The sequence below is a fragment of the Notothenia rossii genome, assembly GCF_949606895.1.
Source record: "Notothenia rossii genome assembly, chromosome: 4".
NCBI classification, from domain to species: domain Eukaryota; kingdom Metazoa; phylum Chordata; class Actinopteri; order Perciformes; family Nototheniidae; genus Notothenia; species Notothenia rossii.
In genome coordinates this window covers 46,036,329-46,055,655 of record NC_136902.1, presented here as the reverse complement: position 1 = coordinate 46,055,655, position 19,327 = coordinate 46,036,329, and the positions used below count along the sequence as shown (strand labels likewise).

Below are 19,327 nucleotides of genomic sequence, written 5' to 3'. Positions count from 1 at the left end.
TGAGCTTGTGGCAGAACCATGAAACAAAAAACAATCAATGTATCGGACCCTAATGCATATAAACGGAGAAACAGAAAACCATTTAAATACAATTCATTGTGTGTGTTTTATGAAGGATGTTGTCCGAATGCCCGGTGTGCAGACTCTGCTATCTGGCTTTGAATAAGCACCTTAAGCACAAACATGCAGTGCGGAACCTGGAGGAAAGAGCCATCATTCTTAAAATGGCCAGTGGCAGAATAAATGTTCGGACCAAACCCTGTCCCATCACAGGGTGTTCGTATGCTGGGATGAGACTACACCGTCATGTAACTCGTGACCACCCTGAGTTCTCCAGAGATGAGGCACATCAGGTCATGGCCAGGCTGAAGCATAGTGTGGCCATGCAGTTGCTCCATGACCTCCGAGAGACTAATCCCATCATTGGAATGGCTACATCATTGGACATAGACAATGAGGAGGAATACCCGGTGCACCCTCCACCCTTCAAATTTGCTGATAACGCAGCTGGCTGGACACTAGCCGTAGAGGAACACCCGGGCGGGACCAGGCATTTCCCTCTTTGCAGACAATAATATATGTGGTTGTTACGCAGGATCAAACAGGTAGCCTGTGATGAAGTAGGGTTGACCCTATATCATGTGAAGCCACCGAGCCGTGGTCCCCGAGGGAGCCGGTGCCCGGAGCAAGGCCAATTGCTGAATGCCGCAGCCGACTAAGGCCGCTATGCAACAGTGGAGGATTAGAGAAACAGGTGTTTGTCTTGCACTCCGCGGCGAAGTGGGGAGGTGGAACTTCCACCCCGCTGCGGAACCCGTGGTGGGACCCCTGAGTCAGACGGTTCGTCTTGGAAATGCTTCGTATCGGTCGGCCCGGGAGGTAAGAGACACGCAGGGTAACGGACACGCAGGGTTACCCCCACGCAGTACACGCAGCACAAGGAGGAGGCAGGGGAGTCAGGTACCCGGAGGGGCACGGCCGCCACACCGCACTGGAGTCAGGGTTTCAAGTTTTTCGAGTTAGGTCCCGGTGAAACACAGGACTCCAGCAGGAGCCTCCAGCAGACCCCCCCGACGGTTCCCTCGTCCCTCCCGGCCATCAGAGTCGAACCCGCCGTTCGGAGGAACCAACCGCCAGAGCACCGGTACGAGGCCGGGCCGGCGGAGGCCCTCCGATGGCGGGTCGCGTTTGCCATTCGATCTGTGACATCCATAAAAAGGGGTGAAAATGAACAAATGTAACCGAAAATAGTGCCTCATAATGCTGGTAGAGTCCCCTGCCAACTCCCCTTGCATTCCTCCAGACTCAGAAAAAGTCTAAGTCAACTTTTTGGAGAACCATAGAAAATGGGTGAAAATGAAAAAATGTATCCGAAAATAGTGCCTCATAATGCGGGTAGAGTCCCCTGCCAACTCCCCTTGCATTCCTCCAGACTCAGAAAAAGTCTAAATCAACTTTTTGGAGAACCATAGAAAATGGGTGAAAATGAAAAAATGTATCCCAAAATAGTGCCTCATAAGGCAGGTTATCATCAACCTCCCCTTGCATTCCTCCAGAGGTCATTTAAAAAACGTAAAGTTTGTTAAGAACCATGCTGGGGGGTCTCCGAGGCAACAAATGTATCCGAGCCAAAGTGCACAGAGTGCGGATGAATTCCTCCATGATGTTACACAGCCGTTTTTTTTCTGAGTCTTCTCAAAAACTGGGTTTCCGATTTCGTGCGGACAGTAGTCTGAAAATGATGAATGAATTTTTTTCACAGAAAAGGGGAGGCTCAGATTCCCCTCTCCGTTCTAAGTTGCAACGCGGGGGTGGAAAAGTCTCCGGGGCTTCGGCCCGAAGCGCCGAAGGGTTGAGCTTTTTGGACCCCCCTCTCCGTTGGCACTCTGAAAAGATTCAACTTCATTTTTGATTGTTTTAAGATATAATTGACCGTTTTTTTCATTTTCTTTTCTTTCCACGGGTGGGGGCCTATGGCAGGCCGCCTATGAGCTCCCAAATTCGGCCTGGAACCTCCAGGATTTGTGGGATAAGCTCCATAAACTGATAAAGTCATCCAAAAATTTCACTTTTATAGCCCAAAGATATATAATACAAATAAATGGAAATAGTAAAAGGTACAATTGTGCTCCGCATTACCCGGAATTTGATTTATATAGCCCCATAAAAGTGTTTAAAAATCATTTTCATGGGGAAAAAGTGTTAAAACGCCTGATTAAAGCATATGCAGGACCCCAGTGAGGTCCAGACTATGTGCATTGTGTTAAGGAACCATATGGATGATAGCATCCATCATTTAAATGCAAAGACAACGATTAAAAATCATTTTTAGGGGGAAAACGGTGGATCTGTCCGTTTCGTTAACAAACTGATAGGCAAATGGACGGAAATCCGTCCGTTTCGTTAACAAACTGATAGGCAAATGGACAAGCAGGTAAAAATGGCCGAGTTGCTGCTCCAGACTATGTGCATTGTGTTAAGGAACCATGTGGATGATAGCATCCATCATTTAAATGCAAAGACAATGATTAAAAATCATTTTTAGTGGGAAACCGGTGGATCTGTCCGTTTCGTTAACAAACTGATAGGCAAATGGACGAGCCTGATTAAAGCTTGTGCAGGACCCCAGTGAGCTCCAGGCTATGTGCATTGTGTTAAGGAACCATGTGGATGATAGCATCCATCATTTAAATGTAAAGATACTGATTAAAAATCATTTTTAGGGGGAAAACTGTGGATCTGTCCATTTCGTTAACAATCTGATAGCCAAATGGACAAGCCTGATTAAAGCATATGCAGGACCCCAGTGAGAGCTCCAGACTATGTGCATTGTGTTAGGGAACCCTATGAATGGTGTACATGAGTGTATACATGTTTTAAATAGTAGGATACCTCCAGGGCGCATCACCACATTTTACAAGCCAGGGAAGGTGCATGGATCCTGGGTAAACATTGATTAAGTGTTTTTAAATGTGTGGAACAGTGTTTTGTCACTTTCAAAACTCTCCTGTCATTGACCGAAGAAATTGGGTCGATGTTGTATTCAATCTGGCCATTAATATTCCAGTGAGACGAAGTACGTACATTGACCGGAGTGATCCCATGTTAATTTTGTCCAAAAACTGGAGCATTCCCTAGCCCCTTCTGTGGAGGATATTCTCATGCTCCTGGTAACCCTTTAAATAGTCTGATACTGTCAGGGCTCATCACCTCCCTTTACAAGCCAGAAATAATGTTTAAATGGTCGGGAAAAGTGTTTTTAAACGTCTGGAAGAGAGTTGTAGCCTGTCATTTTGCAGGAAATCATTTAACATGTAACCTCCTCTGGAAATGCACAGAATATGTCCATTTCCAGGAGAGATTCCATGTTAAATGATATCCTGCAAAATGACAGGCTATAACCCAGGAACAAGTGTTTGAAAGGCGGGGAAAAGTTGTTCAAAATAGTCGGAAAAGTGTTTTTAAACGTATGGAAGAGCGTTTTAGCCTGTCATTTTGCAGGATATAATTTAACATGTAACCTATCCCGGAAATGCACAGAATATGTCCATTTTCAGGAGAGGGTCAATGTTAAATGATATCCTGCAAAATGACAGGCTAAAACACCCAGGGATACGTGTTTGAAAGGCAGGGAAAAGTTGTTTAAAATAGTCTGATACGTCCAGGGCGCATCACCGCATTTTACAAGCCAGGGAAGGTGTCTTAATCATTGGTACACATTGTTTAAATAGTCTGATACCTGGCACTGTATTTGCCCCTGGGAACCTTCAAGGTTATACTAATGTTTTTTTATTTATTTAATTATCAAACAATTTTTACAAAAACAGTATACAAAATAAACATAATAACAACATGATTACAACATGATTAACAGGGGCCTGGGGGCCATATTAGCCGTCTAACTTGTACAGTGCACCGGGGTAAAAAGGTTGAGTCCACGGCCCCTTTCCCCTCATCAGGAGTATCAATCGGTCCTGAAGAAGAGGTATCGCTGCTCTCCGCCCCTGAGTCCTCTTCGGAGGTAGCTGACGGTGGTAGACCTCCTTCTGATGATGATGCTGCTGCAGCTGCTGCCGCCGCCCTGAACATGGAGCGGATCTTCAATGCCTCCTTTATTCCAGGCGTATTCGCGTAGAACCGGTCTGCAGTGCTTACGTCGTGGCACATAAACCTAGCCAGAATCGACCTGCTTTCTGGATCTTGGTGATGCTTGATATTGTCAGCCAGGGCAGTGCGCAAGATGGTGAAGGTGACGGCTGTTTCTAGCCCAGCATCAGCCCAAGCCCTCTTCAATTGAGCGTTCAGGTTCTTGGAAGCCTGCTTCCCCGATGTGAAAAGGAAGAATTCACTCTGAGGACCCGACAAGCCCTCTTTTATCCCCATCCACCGCATGACCCAGCTAAACTCCTTTATTGTAAGCACCAGCTGTGCTTCACCAAATGTCTTGGCAGTCTTGTGATCCTGCACGTGGATGATGTAGCCCTCAGCAGTGCCCCTTCTGTCCGCCTCAAACACCTCCGTGTTGGTCATGTTTGCGTACACACCCGGACGGTGGCCATACAGGAGGCTCCAATGGAGGGTTAGATAGCCATATAGCAGGTACTGGGTGATTGAGGTCGGATTGCTAGCCATCAGGTCAAGGAGATCAGGGATGCGCTTCTCAGCGGCCGCCATGGCGGTGAGAAGCTCCGCCTGGCTCGGCAGACGATCCCGCTTGTCCCTCTTCACCTTAAACTGGTGGAGAGTGACAGACTTTTTCAAATCGTTAATGTTGGCTTTCACCTCTCTGATGATGTGGGTCATATCAGACTGGGTGAGCCTGCACCCCCGGAGCTTTGATGCAGACATGTACCTCAGGAAATGTTCACAGTCTTCAGGAACAACAGCGATGTTGTGACTGTCCGGCCGGACTCTGAAATATACCCGCTCCAGCCACGGACCCTCTTTGTGTCTTTTAGAAACAGCCAGTCTGACAGCCGGTCAACACCATGGGCCATGAATACTAGGAAGTTCTTTATCCGGCTGACATTGGACATACAATTCTCTTTCCGTTTTACTGTCGGTGCGAGACCCTCACAATGACCTCTGTATGTCTGAATGTACGTCTCCATGCTTTTAGGCAACGTGATTTCACGCATGGTATTCCCCCGTCCCTTCCCAGTGGACCATTGATTTTGGGGAGAGGGCCAGTCCTTAGCCAGATTAGCTTTCAGCTTATTGGAGACAGACGCACGGGTCTTCTGGCATACAGGGGTCTCACTACAGGAGGCTTCTACGGACCGCATGACAGTCTTCACCGGGGTCTTGCTTCCGGAGGCTTCTGGGGACCGCATCACAGACTTGAGAGGGGTCTCACTCGCAGAGGCTTCTATGGACCACATGACAGTCTTCACCGGGGTCTCACTACCGGAGGCTTCTGGGGACCACATGACAGTCTTCACCGGGGTCTTGCTTCCGGAGGCTTCTGGGGACCGCATCACAGACTCGAGAGGGGTCTCACTCGCAGAGGCTTCTATGGACCGCATGACAGTCTTCACCGGGGTCTCACTACCGGAGGCTTCTGGGGACCACATGACAGTCTTCACCGGGGTCTTGCTTCCGGAGGCTTCTGGGGACCGCATCACAGACTTGAGAGGGGTCTCACTCGCAGAGGCTTCTATGGACCGCATGACAGTCTTCACCGGGGTCTTGCTTCCGGAGGCTTCTGGGGACCGCATGACAGTCTTCACCGGGGTCTTGCTTCCGGAGGCTTCTGGGGACCGCATGACAGTCTTCACCGGGGTCTTGCTTCCGGAGGCTTCTGGGGACCGCATGACAGTCTTCACCAAGGTCTTGCTTCCAGAGGCTTCTGGGGACCGCATGACAGTCTTCACCGGGGTCTTGCTCCCGGAGGCTTCTGGGGACCGCATGACAGTCTTCACCGGGGTCTCACTACCGGAGGCTTCTGGGGACCGCATGACAGTCTTCACCGGGGTCTCACTACCGGAGGCTTTGTCGGACCGCATGACAGTTTTCACCGGGGTCTTGCCTCCGGAGGATTCTGGGGACCGCCTGACAGTCTTCACCGGGGTCTTGCTTCCGGAGGCTTCTGGGGACCGCATCACAGACTTGAGAGGGGTCTCACTCGCAGAGGCTTCTATGGACCGCATGACAGTCTTCACCGGGGTCTTGACAGGGGTATTGCTGCCGGAGGCTACTGTGTTCATGCCGGGGGTACTTGAGATTGCTACGCCCTTAAATCGTATACATTCTTCGTCTTCCTCAAGCAGAGCAGCAGTGGCATTCTGCTTCCTAGGTTTTAGACCCTGTTTTAGCCTGGAGCGCAGGGTCTTCACCTCATCAATGAGGGCATCCTTCTGAGCCCTCAATGCCACATTGTCCAGCCTCACCTGCATGCAGTCCTCTTCGTCACACTCGGTATGTGGGGAGAAGGGTGGAGGTTACACCGGGTATTCCTCCTCATTGTCTATATCCAATAATGTAGCCATTCCAATGATGGGATTAGTCTCTCGGAGGTCATGGAGCAACTGCATGGCCACACTATGCTTCAGCCTGGCCATGACCTGATGTGCCTCATCTCGGGAGAACTCAGGGTGGTCACGAGTTACATGACGGTGTAGTTTCTTCCCAATATACGAACACCCTGTGATGGGACAGGGTTTGGTCCGAACATTTATTCTACCACTGGCCATTTTAAGAATGATGCCTCTTTCCTCCAGGTTCAGCACTGCATGTTTGTGCTTAAGGTGCTTATTCAAAGCCAGATAGCGGAGACTGCACACCGGGCATTCGGACAACATCCTTCCCAAAACACACACAATGAATTCTATTTAAATGGTTTTCTGTTTCTCCGTTTATATGCGTTAGCCAACTGGTGATTGCAACCATGGGTCCGATGCTTCAATGCAGGAAACACGGACCAAGGGGAGGACTTGGGTTACCACCTGGTTAAAATGGTCCCACCTCCGCACCAACGCGGGGCTGGTGATGGGTCCGATACATTGATTGTTTTTTGTTTCATGGTTCTGCCACGAGCTCACAAGACAGTTTTGGGTACAAAAACGTGGGGATAACAGTACCTCCGGGCGCTCCATCCCGCTCCGGCTTTTGCCGCAGCGGGGGGAGGAGGCATTGAACCCCTCGCACCTGCCCCCGGAGGAGGCAGGGGAGTCAGGTACCCGGAGGCGCACGGTGGACGGCCAGGGCGAGACCGCCTCACCGCACTGGAGTCAGATTTCCGAGTTTTTCGAGCCAGGTCCCGGTGAAACGCAGTACGGAGCACCCGGCAGGAACCTCCAGCAGACCCCCCCGCGCGGTTCCCTCGTCCCTCGGAAGAGGCGGAGAGGTGGGTGTTTTTCATCTGCTGGCGGACTGCCGGGGAGAACGTGCTGCTCGGGAGCCAGGCTCAGAGTTAGTGGCAGTGAGAGCCCGTGCACCTGCCTTTTACAGCAGGCACGCGCTGGTATCGGGGTGGGGAGAGAAGGTAGAAGCAGAGGCTGCAGAAACAGCCAGAGCCTTCCCCTCTAACACACCCCTCATTTGGTGCATTGAACCCCTCGCACCTGCCCCCGGAGGTGTCAGGTACCAAGAGGCGCACGGTGGACGGCCAGGGCGAGACCGCCACACCGCACTGGAGTCAGAGTTCCGAGTTTTTCGAGCCAGGTCCCGGTGAAACGCAGTACGGAGCACCCGGCAGGAACCTCCAGCAGACCCCCCCGCGCGGTTCCCTCGTCCCTCGGAAGAGGCGGAGAGGTGGGTGTTTTTCATCTGCTGGCAGACTGCCGGGGAGAACGTGCTGCTCGGGAGCCAGGCTCAGAGTTAGTGGCAGTGAGAGCCCGTGCACCTGCCTTTTACAGCAGGCACGCGCTGGTATCGGGGTGGGGAGATAAGGTAGAAGCAGAGGCTGCAGAAACAGCCAGAGCCTTCCCCTCTAACACACCCCTCATTTGGTGCATTGAACCCCTCGCACCTGCCCCCGGAGGTGTCAGGTACCAAGAGGCGCACGGTGGATGGCCAGGGCGAGACCGCCACACCGCACTGGAGTCAGAGTTCCGAGTTTTTCGAGCCAGGTCCCGGTGAAACGCAGTACGGAGCACCCGGCAGGAACCTCCAGCAGACCCCCCCGCGCGGTTCCCTCGTCCCTCGGAAGAGGCGGAGAGGTGGGTGTTTCTCATCTGCTGGTGGACTGCCGGGGAGAACGTGCTGCTCGGGAGCCAGGCTCAGAGTTAGTGGCAGTGAGAGCCCGTGCACCTGCCTTTTACAGCAGGCACGCGCTGGTATCGGGGTGGGGAGAGAAGGTAGAAGCAGAGGCTGCAGAAACAGCCAGAGCCTTCCCCTCTAACACACCCCTCATTTGGTTCATGAGCACTGGGCAGAGTCCCCTGTCAACTCTCCTTATATTCCTCCGGAGACCAGTTGGGACATGGCAGCATCCCAATTCGCCTGGTTCACCATATCGTTAAACGAGCTCAGTAATGTACTGCACAACATCACATGGGTAAAATGAGCTATGTAATGCCCTGCAATATCACATTTGGTTTATTTCCAAAAAGCCTGGAAAAAACACATATCCGTCATGTCCTGTAAAATATCATTCTTTGTTTATTTCCATCCTTCAGGCAAATACACATATCTTTGTCCGCTCCAGGAGCACCCGCAGTTTGGATGAACCGACCGCCAAGCACCGGAAGCTGGACCCGGGGAGGAGGCCCTCCGATGGCGGGTCAAATTTGCTGATACCAGAGCTGGCTGGACACTAGCCGTAGAAGAACACCCGGGCGGGACCAGGCATGTCCCTCTTTGCAGACAAGCATATATGCGCTCCGGCATTCGCCGCTGACTTTGTCAGCCCCAGGAGCAGAGTCAAACCCGCAGTTTGGATGAACCGACCGCCAAGCACCGGAAGCTGGACCCGGGGAGGAGGCCCTCCGATGGCGGGTCAAATTTAATGATACCGCAGCTGGCTGGACACTAGCCGTAGAAGAACACCTGGGCGGGACCAGGCATGTCCCTCTTTGCAGACAAGCATATATGCGCTCCGGCATTCGCCGCTGACTTTGTCCGCACCAGGAGCAGAGTCAAACCCGCAGTTTGGATGAACCTACCGCCAGAGCACCGGCACGAGGCCGGGCCGGCGGAGGCCTTCCGATGGCGGGTCACGTTTGCCATTCGATCAATGTCTTTGCAGACAAGCATATATGTGGTTGTTACGCAGGATCAAACAGGTAGTTTGATGAAGTAGGGTCCTGTGCCCGGAGCAAGGCCAATTGCTGAATGCCGCAGCCGACTAAGGCCGCTATGCCACAGTGGAGGATGAGATAAAAAGGTGTTTGTCTTGCATTCCGCGGCAAAGTGGGGAGGTGGAACTTCCACCCCGCTACGGAACCCGTGGTGGGACCCCTGAGTCAGACGGTTCGTCTTGGAAACGCTTCATATCGGTCGGCCCGGGAGGTAAGAGACACGCAGGGTAACGGACACGCAGGGTTACCCCCACGCAGCCCACGCAACACGGAGGAGGCAGGGGAGTCTGGTACCCGGAGGCGCATGGCCGCAACACCGCACTGGAGTCAGGGTTTCGAGTTTTTCGAGCCAGGTCCCAGTGAACGCAAGACCCCAGCAGGAGGCTCCAGCAGACCCCCCCGACGTTTCCCTCATCCCTCCCGGCCATCAGAGTCGAACCCGCAGTTCGGAGGAACCGACCGCCAGAGCACCGGCACGAGGCCGGGCCGGCGGAGGCCCTCCGATGGCGGGTCGCGTTTGCCATTCAATCAGTGAGAAATCAGAAGAGGAAGGGAAAAAAAAGACTAACTTGTCTTTTTGGAGTTCCATAAAAAATGGGTGAAAATGAAAAAATGTATCCGAGAATAGTGCCCCATAAGGCGGGTAGAGTCCCCTATCAACTCCCCTCGCATTCCTCCACACTCACAAAGTAACACTTTACTTTTTGGAGAACCATCAAAAATGGCTAAAAGTGTTGAAATGTATCCGAGAATAGTGCCCCATAAGGCGGGTAGAGTCCCCTGTCAACTCCCCTTGCATTCCTCCACACTCACAAAGTAACACTTTACTTTTTGGAGAACCATCAAAAATGGCTAAAAGTGTTGAAATGTATCCGAGAATAGTGCCCTATAAGGCGGGTAGAGTCCCCTGTCAACTCCCCTCGCATTCCTTCACACTCTGAAAAAGTCAGAGTTATTTTTTGGAGAACCATCAAAAATGGCTAAAAGTGTTTAAATGTATCCGAGAATAGTGCCTCATGAGGCGGATCGAGTCCCCTATCAACTCCCCTTGCATTCCTCCACACTCTGAAAAAGTCAGTTATTTTTTGGAGAACCATCAAAAATGGCTAAAAGTGTTGAAATGTATCCGAGAATAGTGCCTCATGAGGCGGATCGAGTCCCCTGTCAACTCCCCTTGCATTCCTCCACACTCTGAAAAAGTCAGTTATTTTTTGGAGAACCATCAAAAATGGCTAAAAGTGTTGAAATGTATCCGAGAATAGTGCCTCATGAGGCGGATCGAGTCCCCTGTCAACTCCCCTTGCATTCCTCCACACTCTGAAAAAGTCAGTTATTTTTTGGAGAACCATCAAAAATGGCTAAAAGTGTTGAAATGTATCCGAGAATAGTGCCTCATGAGGCGGATTGAGTCCCCTGTCAACTCCCCTTGCCTTCCTCCGGAGCCCAGTTCAAAAACTTAAAGTTTGGTAAGAACCATGCTGGGGGGTCTCCGGGCAACAAAATGTATCCGAGCCAGAGTGCACATACAGCGGATGAATTCCTCCATGAAGTTACACAGCCGTTTTTTTTCTGAGTCCTCTCAAAAACCGGGTTTCCGATTTTGTGCAGACAGTAGCTTGGAAAACATGAACGTTTTTTTACAACGGAGGAGGGGAAGTCTGGATTCCCCTCTCCGTTGTACATTGCAACGGGGGAGGGGAAAAGTGTTCGGGGCTTCGTCCCGAAGCGCCGAACACTTGAGCATCCCCCTTCTCTGAGCCCCTTCTCCGTTGTAATTTTAAAAGTTCATTTTTTGATTATTTTAACATATAATTGACCGTTTTCCTTCATTTCTTTTTCTTTCCACGGGTGGGGGCCTATGGCAGGCCGCCTATGAGCTCCCAAATTTGGCCCGGATCCTCCGGGATTTGTGGGATAAGCTCCATAAACTGACAAAGTCATCCAAATATGTCGCTTTTATAGCCCAAAGATATATAATGCAAATACATTAAAATAGTAAAAGGTACGATTGTGGTCTGCATTAACCGGAATTTGATTTATATAGCCCCCAAAAAATGATTAAAAATCATTTTCGTGGGGAAAAGTGTTAAAACGCCTGATTAAAGCATATGCAGGACCCCAGTGAGCTCCAGACTATGTGCATTGTCTCGGGGACCCTGGTGAATGATAAGACCCATCATTTAAATGCAAAAACCACCATTAAAACTCACTTTTAGGGGGAAAAAACAGCCTCTGTCCACTTCGTTAACAAACTGATAGGCAAATGGACAAAAGTGTGATTAAAGCATATGCGGGACCCCAGCGAGCTCCAGACTATGTGCATTGTGTCGGGGACCCTGGTGAATGATAAGACCCATCATTTAAATGCAAAAACCACCATTAAAAGTCACTTTTAGGGGGGAAAAAATGCCTCTGTCCACTTCGTTAACAAACTGATAGGCAAATGGACAAAAGTGTGATTAAAGCATATGCGGGACCCCAGCGAGCTCCAGACTATGTGCATTGTGTCGGGGACCCTCGTGAATGACAAGACCCATCATTTAAATGCAAAAAACACCATTAAAAGTCACTTTTAGGGGGAAAAAACAGCCTCTGTCCACTTCGTTAACAAACTGATAGGCAAATGGACAAAAGTGTGATTAAAGTATATGTGGGACCCCAGCGAGCTCCAGACTATGTGCATTGTGTCGGGGACCCTGGTGAATGATAAGACCCATCATTTAAATGCAAAAACCACCATTAAATGTCACTTTTAGGGGGGAAAAACAGCCTCTGTCCACTTCGTTAACAAACTGATAGGCAAATGGACAAAAGTGTGATTAAAGCATATGCGGGACCCCAGCGAGCTCCAGACTATGTGCATTGTGTCGGGCACCCTCGTGAATGATGAGACCCATCTTTTAAATGCAAAAACCACCATTAAAAGTCACTTTTAGGGGGAAAAAACAGCCTCTGTCCACTTCGTTAACAAACTGATAGGCAAATGGACAAAAGTGTGATTAAAGCATATGCGGGACCCCAGCGAGCTCCAGACTATGTGCATTGTGTCGGGGACCCTGGTGAATGATAAGACCCATCATTTAAATGCAAAAACCACCATTAAAAGTCACTTTTAGGGGGAAAAAACAGCCTCTGTCCACTTCGTTAACAAACTGATAGGCAAATGGACAAAAGTGTGATTAAAGCATATGCGGGACCCCAGCGAGCTCCAGCCTATGTGCATTGTGTCGGGGACCCTGGTGAATGATAAGACCCATCATTTAAATGCAAAAACCACCATTAAAAGTCACTTTTAGGGGGGAAAAACAGCCTCTGTCCACTTCGTTAACAAACTGATAGGCAAATGGACAAAAGTGTGATTAAAGCATATGCGGGACCCCAGCGAGCTCCAGACTATGTGCATTGTGTCGGGGACCCTCGTGAATGATAAGACCCATCCTTTAAATGCAAAAACCACCATTAAAAGTCACTTTTCGGGGGAAAAAACCGCCTCTGTCCACTTCGTTAACAAACTGATAGGCAAATGGAAAAAAGTGTGATTAAAGCATATGCGGGACCCCAGCGAGCTCCAGACTATGTGCATTGTGTCGGGGACCCTGGTGAATGATAAGACCCATCATTTAAATGCAAAAACCACCATTAAAAGTCACTTTTAGGGGGAAAAAACAGCCTCTGTCCACTTCGTTAACAAACTGATAGGCAAATGGACAAAAGTGTGATTAAAGCATATGCGGGACCCCAGCGAGCTCCAGACTATGTGCATTGTGTCGGGGACCCTGGTGAATGATAAGACCCATCATTTAAATGCAAAAACCACCATTAAAAGTCACTTTTAGGGGGAAAAAACAGCCTCTGTCCACTTCGTTAACAAACTGATAGGCAAATGGACAAAAGTGTGATTAAAGAATATGCGGGACCTCAGCGAGCTCCAGACTATGTGCATTGTGTCGGGGACCCTGGTGAATGATAAGACCCATCATTTAAATGCAAAAACCACCATTAAAAGTCACTTTTAGGGGGAAAAAACAGCCTCTGTCCACTTCGTTAACAAACTGATAGGCAAATGGACAAAAGTGTGATTAAAGCATATGCGGGACCACAGCGAGCTCCAGACTATGTGCATTGTGTCGGGGACCCTGGTGAATGATAAGACCCATCATTTAAATGCAAAAACCACAATTAAAAGTCACTTTTAGGGGGAAAAAACAGCCTCTGTCCACTTCTTTAACAAACTGATAGGCAAATGGACAAAAGTGTGATTAAAGCATATGCGGGACCCCAGCGAGCTCCAGACTATGTGCATTGTGTCGGGGACCCTGGTGAATGATAAGACCCATCATTTAAATGCAAAAACCACCATTAAAAGTCACTTTTAGGGGGGAAAAACAGCCTCTGTCCACTTCGTTAACAAACTGATAGGCAAATGGACAAAAGTGTGATTAAAGCATATGCGGGACCCCAGCGAGCTCCAGACTATGTGCATTGTGTCGGGGACCCTGGTGAATGATAAGACCCATCATTTAAATGCAAAAACCACCATTAAAAGTCACTTTTAGGGGGAAAAAACAGCCTCTGTCCACTTCGTTAACAAACTGATAGGCAAATGGACAAAAGTGTGATTAAAGCATATGCGGGACCCCAGCGAGCTCCAGCCTATGTGCATTTTGTCGGGGACCCTGGTGAATGATAAGACCCATCATTTAAATGCAAAAACCACCATTAAAAGTCACTTTTAGGGGGGAAAAACAGCCTCTGTCCACTTCGTTAACAAACTGATAGGCAAATGGACAAAAGTGTGATTAAAGCATATGGGGGACCCCAGCGAGCTCCAGACTATGTGCATTGTGTCGGGGACCCTGGTGAATGATAAGACCCATCATTTAAATGCAAAAACCACCATTAAAAGTCACTTTTAGGGGGAAAAAACAGCCTCTGTCCACTTCGTTAACAAACTGATAGGCAAATGGACAAAAGTGTGATTAAAGCATATGCGGGACCCCAGCGAGCTCCAGCCTATGTGCATTTTGTCGGGGACCCTGGTGAATGATAAGACCCATCATTTAAATGCAAAAACCACCATTAAAAGTCACTTTTAGGGGGGAAAAACAGCCTCTGTCCACTTCGTTAACAAACTGATAGGCAAATGGACAAAAGTGTGATTAAAGCATATGGGGGACCCCAGCGAGCTCCAGACTATGTGCATTGTGTCGGGGACCCTGGTGAATGATAAGACCCATCATTTAAATGCAAAAACCACCATTAAAAGTCACTTTTAGGGGGAAAAAACAGCCTCTGTCCACTTCGTTAACAAACTGATAGGCAAATGGACAAAAGTGTGATTAAAGCAAATGCGGGACCCCAGCGAGCTCCAGACTATGTGCATTGTGTCGGGGATCCTGGTGAATGATAAGACCTATCATTTAAATGAAAAAACCACCATTAAAAGTCACTTTTAGGGGGAAAAAACAGCCTCTGTCCACTTCGTTAACAAACTGATAGGCAAATGGACAAAAGTGGGATTAAAGCATATGCGGGACCCCAGCGAGCTCCAGACTATGTGCATTGTGTCGGGGACCCTGGTGAATGATAAGACCCATCAGTTAAATGCAAAAACAACCATTAAAAGTCACTTTTCGGGGGGAAAAACAGCCTCTGTCCACTTCGTTAACAAACTGATAGGCAAATGGACAAAAGTGTGATTAAAGCATATGCGGGACCCCAGCGAGCTCCAGACTATGTGCATTGTGTCGGGGACCCTCGTGAATGACAAGACCCATCATTTAAATGCAAAAACCACCATTAAAAGTCACTTTTAGGGGAAAAAACAGCCTCTGTCCACTTCGTTAACAAACTGATAGGCAAATGGACAAAAGTGTGATTAAAGCATATGCGGGACCCCAGCGAGCTCCAGACTATGTGCATTGTGTCGGGGACCCTGGTGAATGATAAGACCCATCATTTAAATGCAAAAACCACCATTAAAAGTCACTTTTAGGGGGAAAAAACAGCCTCTGTCCACTTCGTTAACAAACTGATAGGCAAATGGACAAAAGTGTGATTAAAGCATATGCGGGACCCCAGCGAGCTCCAGACTATGTGCATTGTGTCGGGCACCCTCGTGAATGATGAGACCCATCTTTTAAATGCAAAAACCACCATTAAAAGTCACTTTTAGGGGGAAAAAACAGCCTCTGTCCACTTCGTTAACAAACTGATAGGCAAATGGACAAAAGTGTGATTAAAGCATATGCGGGACCCCAGCGAGCTCCAGACTATGTGCATTGTGTCGGGGACCCTGGTGAATGATAAGACCCATCATTTAAATGCAAAAACCACCATTAAAAGTCACTTTTAGGGGGAAAAAACAGCCTCTGTCCACTTCGTTAACAAACTGATAGGCAAATGGACAAAAGTGTGATTAAAGCATATGCGGGACCCCAGCGAGCTCCAGCCTATGTGCATTGTGTCGGGGACCCTGGTGAATGATAAGACCCATCATTTAAATGCAAAAACCACCATTAAAAGTCACTTTTAGGGGGAAAAACAGCCTCTGTCCACTTCGTTAACAAACTGATAGGCAAATGGACAAAAGTGTGATTAAAGCATATGCGGGACCCCAGCGAGCTCCAGACTATGTGCATTGTGTCGGGGACCCTCGTGAATGATAAGACCCATCCTTTAAATGCAAAAACCACCATTAAAAGTCACTTTTCGGGGGAAAAAAACGCCTCTGTCCACTTCGTTAACAAACTGATAGGCAAATGGAAAAAAGTGTGATTAAAGCATATGCGCGACCCCAGCGAGCTCCAGACTATGTGCATTGTGTCGGGGACCCTGGTGAATGATAAGACCCATCATTTAAATGCAAAAACCACCATTAAAAGTCACTTTTAGGGGGAAAAAACAGCCTCTGTCCACTTCGTTAACAAACTGATAGGCAAATGGACAAAAGTGTGATTAAAGCATATGCGGGACCCCAGCGAGCTCCAGACTATGTGCATTGTGTCGGGGACCCTGGTGAATGATAAGACCCATCATTTAAATGCAAAAACCACCATTAAAAGTCACTTTTAGGGGGAAAAAACAGCCTCTGTCCACTTCGTTAACAAACTGATAGGCAAATGGACAAAAGTGTGATTAAAGAATATGCGGGACCCCAGCGAGCTCCAGACTATGTGCATTGTGTCGGGGACCCTGGTGAATGATAAGACCCATCATTTAAATGCAAAAACCACCATTAAAAGTCACTTTTAGGGGGAAAAAACAGCCTCTGTCCACTTCGTTAACAAACTGATAGGCAAATGGACAAAAGTGTGATTAAAGCATATGCGGGACCCCAGCGAGCTCCAGACTATGTGCATTGTGTCGGGGACCCTGGTGAATGATAAGACCCATCATTTAAATGCAAAAACCACAATTAAAAGTCACTTTTAGGGGGAAAAAACAGCCTCTGTCCACTTCTTTAACAAACTGATAGGCAAATGGACAAAAGTGTGATTAAAGCATATGCGGGACCCCAGCGAGCTCCAGACTATGTGCATTGTGTCGGGGACCCTGGTGAATGATAAGACCCATCATTTAAATGCAAAAACCACCATTAAAAGTCACTTTTAGGGGGGAAAAACAGCCTCTGTCCACTTCGTTAACAAACTGATAGGCAAATGGACAAAAGTGTGATTAAAGCATATGCGGGACCCCCGCGAGCTCCAGACTATGTGCATTGTGTCGGGCACCCTCGTGAATGATAAGACCCATCTTTTAAATGCAAAAACCACCATTAAAAGTCACTTTTAGGGGAAAAAACAGCCTCTGTCCACTTCGTTAACAAACTGATAGGCAAATGGACAAAAGTGTGATTAAAGCATATGCGGGACCCCAGCGAGCTCCAGACTATGTGCATTGTGTCGGGGACCCTGGTGAATGATAAGACCCATCATTTAAATGCAAAAACCACCATTAAAAGTCACTTTTAGGGGGAAAAACAGCCTCTGTCCACTTCGTTAACAAACTGATAGGCATATGGACAAAAGTGTGATTAAAGCATATGCGGGACCCCAGCGAGCTCCAGACTATGTGCATTGTGTCGGGGACCCTGGTGAATGATAAGACCCATCATTTAAATGCAAAAACCACAATTAAAAGTCACTTTTAGGGGGAAAAAACAGCCTCTGTCCACTTCTTTAACAAACTGATAGGCAAATGGACAAAAGTGTGATTAAAGCATATGCGGGACCCCAGCGAGCTCCAGACTATGTGCATTGTGTCAGGGACCCTGGTGAATGATAAGACCCATCATTTAAATGCAAAAACCACCATTAAAAGTCACTTTTAGGGGGAAAAAACAGCCTCTGTCCATTTCGTTAACAAACTGATAGGCAAATGGACAAAAGTGTGATTAAAGCATATGCGGGACCCCAGCGAGCTCCAGACTATGTGCATTGTGTCGGGCACCCTCGTGAATGATAAGACCCATCTTTTAAATGCAAAAACCACCATTAAAAGTCACTTTTAGGGGGAAAAAACAGCCTCTGTCCACTTCGTTAACAAACTGATAGTCAAATGGACAAAAGTGTGATTAAAGCATATGCGGGACCCCAGCGAGCTCCAGACTATGTGCATTGTGTCGGGGACCCTGGTGAATGATAAGACCCATCATTTAAATGCAAAAACCACCATTAAAAGTCACTTTTAGGGGGAAAAAACAGCCTTTGTCCACTTCGTTAACAAACTGATAGGCAAATGGACAAAAGTGAGATTAAAGCATATGCGGGACCCCAGCGAGCTCCAGCCTATGTGCATTGTGTCGGGGACCCTGGTGAATGATAAGACCCATCATTTAAATGCAAAAACCACCATTAAAAGTCACTTTTAGGGGGGAAAAACAGCCTCTGTCCACTTCGTTAACAAACTGATAGGCAAATGGACAAAAGTCTGATTAAAGCATATGGGGGACCCCAGCGAGCTCCAGACTATGTGCATTGTGTCGGGGACCCTGGTGAATGATAAGACCCATCATTTAAATGCAAAAACCACCATTAAAAGTCACTTTTAGGGGGAAAAAACAGCCTCTGTCCACTTCGTTAACAAACTGATAGGCAAATGGACAAAAGTGTGATTAAAGCATATGCGGGACCCCAGCGAGCTCCAGACTATGTGCATTGTGTCGGGGACCTTGGTGAATGATAAGACCTATCATTTAAATGAAAAAACCACCATTAAAAGTCACTTTTAGGGGGAAAAAACAGCCTCTGTCCACTTCGTTAACAAACTGATAGGCAAATGGACAAAAGTGTGATTAAAGCATATGCGGGACCCCAGCGAGCTCCAGACTATGTGCATTGTGTCGGGGACCCTGGTGAATGATAAGACCCATCATTTAAATACAAAAACCACCATTAAAAGTCACTTTTAGGGGGAAAAAACAGCCTCTGTCCACTTCGTTAACAAACTGATAGGCAAATGGACAAAAGTGTGATTAAAGCATATGCGGGACCCCAGCGAGCTCCAGCCTATGTGCATTGTGTCGGGGACCCTGGTGAATGATAAGACCCATCATTTAAATGCAAAAACCACCATTAAAAGTCACTTTTAGGGGGGAAAAACAGCCTCTGTCCACTTCGTTAACAAACTGATAGGCAAATGGACAAAAGTGTGATTAAAGCATATGCGGGACCCCAGCGAGCTCCAGACTATGTGCATTGTGTCGGGGACCCTCGTGAATGATAAGACCCATCCTTTAAATGCAAAAACCACCATTAAAAGTCACTTTTCGGGGGAAAAAAACGCCTCTGTCCACTTCGTTAACAAACTGATAGGCAAATGGAAAAAAGTGTGATTAAAGCATATGCGCGACCCCAGCGAGCTCCAGACTATGTGCATTGTGTCAGGGACCCTGGTGAATGATAAGACCCATCATTTAAATGCAAAAACCACCATTAAAAGTCACTTTTAGGGGGAAAAAACAGCCTCTGTCCATTTCGTTAACAAACTGATAGGCAAATGGACAAAAGTGTGATTAAAGCATATGCGGGACCCCAGCGAGCTCCAGACTATGTGCATTGTGTCGGGCACCCTCGTGAATGATAAGA

At 48.1% G+C, this 19,327-nt stretch overlaps 1 protein-coding gene across 1 annotated transcript in view; it reads left to right on the top strand.

Annotated features, from left to right (window-relative positions):
* The window catches only part of LOC307037902 (putative G-protein coupled receptor 173), a 56,340-nt gene that overhangs the window by 15,933 nt on the left and 21,080 nt on the right, over positions 1–19,327 (top strand). The gene's annotated exons all lie outside the window — the stretch shown is intronic.